Here is a 9246-nt window from a genome sequence, read left to right as displayed (position 1 = left end):
AAAGCATATTCTTTCTTTCAATTTAGTATGAGTTATTATTGCCTGAGAAAAAGTTATGTTAGCCAATTTGCAAAATGTTTCAAAGATTCAAGGCACAAACTGACACTGTTATTTTCCTTTTACAATCCTTTAAGTATTCTGCTTTAGTTTATATATCATATTAGTCATCTGGCGTGAAAATTGATCCTAAAACATTGCAATACCTTAAAAAGAACTTTCATTTCCTATTTCCTTATCATCTATTGCAGGGGTTAATGTTTATCAGACTTTCCATTTCATCATAACCAAGCAGTGATAAGATTTTTTTAAATTATATTTTATGAAAATGAACTACCCACAAGATAATTTAAATGCAATTTGTTGTGCAGGAAATATTTTCTTTAAAAATGTTAATTGATCTCAGTGTTCAGACATTAATTTAAAAACACAATGCTATATAATTAAGGCTGAGTACCGCTGCTTGTATTATCTCTGAAATATGATTATTTCTCAGTAGTATAATAATCTCTAATGAAAATCAAGTCATAAGTTCACAGCAACATAATGAATTTTGAGTTGGAAATGAAACTTATAAAAAAGGGGTGATAGGAATACTTAGTCTTTTTGGAAGATGGAAAAAGAGCAAGACATAAACTAAGAGCTTCCTTGAAGATGAACATGGTATTACACACATATTTGAAAAACACTTGTTTGCTCCTTGCACTTAATTGATATTTACCTTAATTATTTAATTCAGTGCAGCTGTCAAGAAAATATACTGAAGATTTGAGGAGGAAATTATTAATATTTCATTAGTTATATCAGTGGTCTTCCCTGGTGGCTCAGCTGGTAAAGAATCAACCTGCCAATGCAGGAGATGCAAGAGATGCAGGTTTGATCCCTGGGTCAGGAAGATCTCCTGCAGAAGGAAATGGCAATCTGCTTCAGTATTCTTGCCTGGAAAATTCTACGGACAGAGAAACGTGGCAGGCTACAATGCAAGGGGTCACAAAGAGTCGGACATGACTGAGGGTGCATGCACGTACACACACAAGTATATCAGTAGGTGTCCTACTAAGATCATTTTAGATTAAACATTTTGTGTGAGAGCATAACTTGGAGAATAAGTAAAGAGGGATCACTTTATTACTCTATTTTGAAAAATATTCTGAGTCAAAGTGATTGTCCCTGAATTGTGAATGTTGAAATTTTATAAATGTATTAATAAATACATATGAAGTCAAATATGTACATTTGTTTTCCAAAAATCCTTAACATGTTTTGAAATAAAATATAATATCTGTTATAAGGTATTACAAGTCATCCTACATTAACTATAACAGGATTGGTAAATAAAATTTTAATTGGAATGGAGAATTAGGATTTTTTGAAAAAGTAGTAAATTCAAACATTGTATCAAAGAAGAAGTATATCACCCTAATTTTCTTTTTGTGCGAAATCTATTGTCTACCAGGAAAAAAAGTCAGATATTTCCTCTTAATACTTAGAAAAAATTGTTTCAAGCCAGGACTGGAGAAGAGATGGGTTGTGAGATTAACTACCAGTCAGCAGAACAAGATGCAATAAGAACTCAAGTGGTTTTCACCCACTATACAATTCAGGATACAAACATATAGATGAGAAGGGATACTTTGAAATGAAAATGAATAGTACATAAATTGTATTTCAGCAATAGTTGGGCCAATAAGTGCTAACACTTGAAACAGTATTCATATCTGCAAGCAGAGTACCTCTAGAAACTACTGATATTGGAAGAGATGGTCTAATCAAGGAAGATAATAGTAGATCAAAGTGATTTCATTATCTGGAGAATCAGAGAAGTAGGCCTGCAAACAATACCTGAATTTACATAGAGAAGAGGTAGTTATCCAAACATTTAAACAAGATTATAATATAAAGTCCAGGTCAGTAAGTAAAAGACATAGATGATTTATTGCCTAAGTGGGACTAACAGAAACATTGACTTGAAAGCTTACTATGAGACTGATCCAACCATTCCCCATTCCTTCCTCCCCGATACTCTGTAGGATCCTGCTTGATTTCTAAGTTCTGAAACAAAGGTAAGATTTCTTAGTGCTAGGTACACAGTAAGCTTCAATAATAATATTTTCTTTCTGGGAGATTATCCAAACTGTATTGTAAAACTGAATATGAGTAGAGAAAAAGAAAGGGACCATATCCAGATATAACATAAATATTTAGCTACAGATTGCAACTATTTTCTTGAGTTTATTTCCTGTAAATAAAGGAGGAGAAGGAAGCGACAGATGATGAGATGGTTAGATGGCATCACCAACTCAATGGACATGAGTTTTAGCAAACTCTGGGAGATAGTGAAGGACAGGGAAGCCTGGCATGCTGCAGTCCATGGTGTCACAAAGAGTCAGACATGACTTAGCGATTAAGCAACAACAACTGAAAATGAAGCCCTACGATAGGTTAGTGTCCTTATAAGAAGAGGAAGAACCAGAACTTTTTCTCTTTCCTCCATATGAGGACACAGTGAGAAGATGAACACCTATGAGCTGGGAATGAAATCAACTGACATGTTAGTCTTGGACATCCCAGCCTCCAGACCTTTAAGAAAATACTTTCCTATCGTGTAAGGCACCTGGTCAATGGTACTTCATTATGGGAACATGAGCTGACAAAGAAATTTCCATACATCCTTGTTTTGGAGTTTATTACACTCTATATTTTTGTTAACTTCCCATGAATTCTTAAATTCCATTTTCATAAATGATGCTTTGAATTCATCTGCATACAATAGGTGCTTGTCATACTGCCTGCCTTGAAGTTATCACTCACTAAAATACAGTAAAATATAGTTGATATATGGCCACTCAGTAAAATATAGTTAAATCAATAAGTTAAATGAATACAAGCCAATTAGAACAAAAAAAATAATGATATTTCCTGATATGCCAGAGGTTTTTTAATTACAAATTTTGCTTTGTTAACTACCAAGTAATAGATAAAAAACAAATTATTATTTGGGACCTAAAAGAGTGAAGTATAATCAATAGCTACGTAGAAAGAAATTGAATTTTTATATGTTTCATCAACACACGGGAAAATTTATTTGGCTGTCAAAATATCACCTCTCATCATCCATAAAATCATTTCATTATGATGGACCTTAGTGTCTGTTCATATTTTGGTAAATTATTACTGTTGGAGAAAAATAAATCACATGGTTTCCAGGCATAAGGGCAAAACTCTCTTGGGTCATTTAGTACTGTCTACTTTCTAAAATAATCAGCAGATAGATGAGATGTGAAACTAAGTGTCAAAGGGCAAACCTACATGTTCTGACTTGTAAAAGCACAGAAAGAGAAAAATGAGCTTACTTTCATATCTTCATGCAGCAAAGATGGAATTTTGGATGCAATATATTTTATTTAAAAATTAAGTGTCAATCAATACTATATGAGTAACTCTGTATAATTAATAAAAGAATTTCCTTAGTGAACTATATGGCATATTATTGGTACAAGTTAAAGTCATGTAAAGTATATAGATATACTTGTGTTTCTAACCACAAAAAGCAAAAATGGATGATTTCACAAAAAGCAAAAAATCATTTCTTTCTCACATTGATAGATTGTCAGAAAAGGACAATTCACTGAGAAGTTTCAATAGTGTAAACAATTTTTGAGAGTAGGACAAAAATGTGCCAATTTAGCCCCTGTAGTAAAAATATTTATTAAATGCAAAATAACCATTCATGCACTAAAGTACACCAAAATAAATAGATAAAGATTCTAACTAGCCCAGAAATAGGAATATGGAAGATTCTAAATTTTCTTCTGATTCTGATAAGTCTTCAGTTAAAATAATTACAGAATTCACAATATGTAACATATCATAAAGTGTGGTAGGCAATTTCTGAGTTTACACATAGTGGTTATATAAATTTAAATAAACCTTTCCATTGTAATTTTTACAGTGAATTTTTTTATTTTCCTAGTGTTGTCTATTCCCTATACATAGCTATAAATATAGAGTTATATAAAATCTAACTATAATGCTGTGATAACTATAATCTTAATTTGTAAAAATATACTTTATTTACAATCTCAATAACTTGGTGGTGGTTTAGTCACTAAGTCATGTCTGACTCTTGTGATTCCACGAGCTGCAGCCCACCAGGCTTCTCTGTCCATGGGATTTCCCAGGCAAGAATACTGGAGTGGGTTGCCATTTCCTTTTCCAGGGGATCTTTCTGACCCAGGGATTGAACCCATGTCTCTTTCACTACAGGCAGATTCTTTACTGCTGAGTAATCAGGAAGCTCAGTAACTTACTAATCAGCTTCTGATAATTTTCATTTCTAATTTTCTTATAATAAATTCACTTAATAATCCTATTACAATGCTTTGAGTTCTCTGTTCCTAATTTTGTGCTTATTTTGCCATATTCATGTCATTTGAACTTATCAACTCTGAAAACTGGCCTTGCGTTCTGCATTTTACAAATGAGGTTTGTAACGGAGGTTAAGATGATTTCAATAAACTGTTCAACATCAAACTACCAGTAAGTGTGTCAAAGCCAGAAATGAAAATAGACGTGGCCTGCTTAACATTGGAGACATATCATAATCTAAGCTCAGAAAATCATACCCCAATTTTCTTTTTTTCCTCCTCAGCTATCTAACATCAGTGGTAAGTTTGTCTCGTGGTGTGTAGTGGAAAGGAGAAGTTAAGAGGCAGAGAAGCTCATATTTGTAGTCCAATTACATTAAAACAAATGAGAAGTACCAAATTGGATGGTGTTAGTTGTCAGTTCAGTTCAGTTCAGTTGCTCAGTCGTGTCCAACTCTTTGCGACCCATGGACTGTAGCACACCAGGCCTCCCTGTCCATCACCAACTCACAGAGTTTACCCAAACTCATGTCCATTGAGTCAGTGATGCCATCCAACCATCTCATCCTCTGTCGTCCCCTTTTCCTCTTGCCCTCAATCTTTCCCAGCATCAGTGTCTTTTCAAATGAGTCAGCTCTTCGTATCAGGTGGCCAAAGTATTAGAGTTTCAGCTTCAACATCAGTCCTTCCAATGAACATTCAAGACTGATTTCCTTTAGGAAGGACTGGTTGGATCTCCTTGCAGTCCAAGGGACTCTCAAGAGTCTTCTCCAACACCATAGTACAAAAGCATCAATTTTTCGGTGCTCAGCTTTTTTTATAGTCCAATTTTCACATCCATACTTGACTACTGGAAAAACCATAGCCCTTGTTGGCAACAAAGTAAAGTCTCTGTTTTTTAATATGCTGTCTAGGTTGGCCATAACTTTTCTCGCAAGGAACAAGCATCTTTTAATTTCATGACTGCAGTCACCACCTGTAGTGATTTTGGAGCCCAAAAATAAAGTCTGTTACTGTTTCCATTGCTTCTCCAACTATTTGCCATGAAGTGATGGGACCAGATGCCATGATCTTAATTTTCTGAATGTTGAACTTTAAGCCAACTTTTTCACTCTCCTCTTTGACTTTCATCAGGAGGCTCTTTAGTTCTTCTTCACTTTCTGCCATAAGGTGGTGTTATCTGCATATCTGAGGTTATTTATACTTCTCCAGGCAATCTAGTTTACAGCTTGTGCTTCTTCCAGCCCAGTGTTTCTCATGATGTACTCTGCATATACGTTAAATAAGTAGGGTGACAACATACAGCCTTGACATACTCCTTTCCCGATCTGGAAACAGTCTTTCGTTCCATGTCCAGTACTAACTATTGCTTCCGGACACGCATACATATTTCTCAGGAGGTCTGGTATTTCCATCTTTTTAAGGTCAGGTGGTCTGGTATTCCCACCTCTTTAAGAATTTTCCTCAGTTTGTGGTGATCCACACAGTCAAAGGCTTTGGCATAGTCAATAAAGCAGAAATAGATGTTTTTCTGGAACTCTCTTGCTTTTTTGATGATCCAACGGATGTTGCCAATTTGGTCTCTGGTTCCTTTGCCTTTTCGAAATCCAGCTGGAATATCTGGAAGTTCATGGGTCACGTACTGTTGAAGCCTAGCTGGGAAAATTTTGAGCATAAATTTGCTAGTGTTTGAGATGAGTGAAATTGTATCGTAGTTTGAGCATTCTTTGGTATTGCCTTTCATTGGGATTGGAATGAAAACTGACATTTCCTAGTCCTGTGGCCAATGATGAGTTTTCTGAATTTGCTGACATGTTGAGTCCAGCACTTTCACAGCATCATCTTTTAGGATATGAAATAGTTCAACTGGAATTCCATCACCTCTACTAGCTTTGTTCATAGTGATGCTTCCTAAGGCCCACTTGACTTTGCATTCCAGGATGTCTGGCTCTAGGTGAGTGATCACACCTTGTGATTATCTGGGTCGTGAAGATCTTTTTTGTACAGTTCTTCTGCGTATTGTTGCCACTTCTTCTTAATATCTTGGGCTTCTGTTAGATCCATACCATTTCTTTCCTTTATGACCCATCTTTGCATGAAATTTTCCCTTGGTATCTCTAATTTTCTTGAAGAGATCTCTAGTCTTTCCCATTCTATTGTTTCCTCTATTTCTTTGCACTGATCACTGAGGAAGCCTTTTGTATCTCTCCTTGCTATTCTTTGGAATTCTGCACTCAAATGGGTATATCTTTCCTTTTCTCCTTCACTTCTCTTCTTTTCTCCGCTATTTGTAAGGCCTCCTCAGGCAACCATTTTGCCTTTTTGCATTTCTTTTTCTTGGGGATGGTCTTTATTCCTGCCTCTTGTACAATGCCACAAACCTCTGTCCATAGTTTTTCAGGCACTCTGTCTACCAGATGTAATCCCTTGAATCTATTTTTCACTTCCACTGTATAATCATAAGGGATTTGATTTAGGTCATACCTGATGATCTCAGTGGTTTTCACTACTTTCTTCAATTTAAGTCTGAATTTAGCAATAAGGAGTTTTTCTTAAAGAATGCATGGCTCATCCTATTTCTTTACTTCATCAGAAAATGTAGAGACAGTTTTCACTGTCACAATTTAAAATTAATAATATTTAAGGTTATGGCCTGTGACATATTATTACAATTTGAATAACACTGATGAATCAACCTAAAATTTAATGGGAGAGGCATAAATAGATAATATTAGTGTCAAAAGCCAGAGCAATAAATTCTGAGGAATTATAATGATAACATTCATTAGCACACTGTGATTTTCTTCGGGTGTGAAGAAATAAGAATTCCAATAATTGCAACTTTTAAAAATATGTTGTAATTTCCACATCCAATATTTCCATATTTGAAATTTTCCTTTCAGAGTTCAAATTATGCAAAACAAATCTATAGGATAAATAGTTTATTATCTAATTTTAGAATGTGATCATAGCATTCTTCTTTGAACATGATAGTGGTATTTTAACACATTTCTTGCAATTATGCTAGGCTAACCGAATGCAGAAAAGACCAATTTAACCTGTATAATTTCAGACTGTTTTATCAATGCAATAGTACATAGACAATTATAGACAAATATGATAAAATCTGCATTAGGGGCTTCCCGGGGGGTCCAGTAGTTAAGACTCTGCCTGCCAGTGAAGGAGGGACAGATGGGTTCGATACCTGGCCCAGGAAGATCTCACATACATCAGAGCAAGTAAGCCCAAGCCCCACAACTACTGAAGCCCATGAGCCCTAGAGCCTGTGCTCCACAGTAAGAGAAGCCACCACAATGAGAGGCCTGCACACCGCAACTAAGAGCAGCCCCTGCACACCGCAACTAAGAGGAGCCCCCACTCACCGCAACTAGACAAAGCCTCCATGTGGTGACAAAGACCCAGCACAGCCAAAAATAAGTAAAACTTAAAAACTACATCAAAGGAGTAACATGACTTTAATTTAACCCACATGTGTGTTGCCATATACTTTGAATGGACTTTCTTTTTAGACTAATTTTAGATTGATAGAAAAATCAACTTGGAGGACTTCCCTGGTGGTCCAGTGGTTAAGACTCTGTTCCCAATACAGGGGGTCCAGGTTCAATCCCTGGTCAAGGAACTAGATCCCACATGCAGCAACTGAAGATCCTGCCTGCCACAATGATGATTAACAGTCCTGTCTGCCGCAACTAAGACCTAACGCAGCCAAAATAAATAATTAAATGAAAAATAATAGAAAAGGAAAAGAGACATGAAGACAGTTTGGAACAGAAAGCTAGTATATGTTCCATACCCAGTTTATACTATTTTTAACATTTCACAATGGTATGTTACAACTTTTACAAATAATGGAGAAATACCGATTCATTACCACTGAAGTCGGTGTTCTATTCAGTTCAGTTCAGTTCAGTTCAGTCGCTCAGTCGTGTTCAACTCTTTGCAACCCCATGAATTGCAGCATGCCAGGCCTCCCTGTCCATCACCAACTCCCGGAGGTTACCCAAACCCATGTCCATAGAGTCAGTGATGCCATCCAACCATCTCATCCTCTGTCATCCCCTTCTCCTCTTGCCCCCAATCCTTCCCAGCATTAGGGTCTTTTCCAGTGAGTCAACTCTTCGCATGAGGTGGCCAAAGTATTGGAGTTTCAGCTTCAACATCAGTCCTTCCAATGAACACCCAGGACCAATCTCCTTTAGGATGGATTGATTGGATCTCCTTTCAGTCCCAGGTACTCTCAAGAGTCTTCTCCAACACTACAGTTCAAAAGCATCAATTCTTCAGTGCTCAGCTTTCTTCACAGTCTAACTCTCACATCCATACATGACCACTGGAAAAACCATAGCTTTGACTAGACAGACCTTTGTTGGCAAAGTAATGTCTCCGCTTTTAAATATGCTATCTAGGTTGGTCATAACCTTCCTTCCAAGGAGTAAGTGTCTTTTAATTTCATGGCTGCAATCACCATCAGCAGTGATTTTGGAGCCCAAAAAAATAAAGTCTGACACTGTTTCCACTGTTTTCCCATCTATTTGCCATGAAGGGATGGGACCGGATGCCATGATCTTAGTTTTCTGAATGTTGAGCTTTAAGCCAACATTCTCACTCTCCTCTTTCACTTTCATCAAGAGGCTCTTTAGTTCTTCTTCGCTTTCTGCCATAAGGGTGGTGTCATCTGCATATCTGAGGTTATTGATATTTCTCCCGGCAATCTTGATTCCAGCTTGTGCTTCTTCCAGCCCAGCGTTTCTCATGATGTACTCTGCATATAAGTTAAATAAGCAGGGTGACAATATACAGCCTTGACGTACTCCTTTTCCTATTTGGAACCAGTCTGTCGTTCCATGTCCAGTTCTAACTG

The sequence above is a fragment of the Giraffa tippelskirchi genome, chromosome 12 (genome assembly GCF_054371585.1).
Source record: "Giraffa tippelskirchi isolate mGirTip1 chromosome 12, T2T-mGirTip1v1.2.pri, whole genome shotgun sequence".
NCBI lineage: Eukaryota > Metazoa > Chordata > Mammalia > Artiodactyla > Giraffidae > Giraffa > Giraffa tippelskirchi.
Note: the sequence above shows the minus strand (reverse complement) of the source record.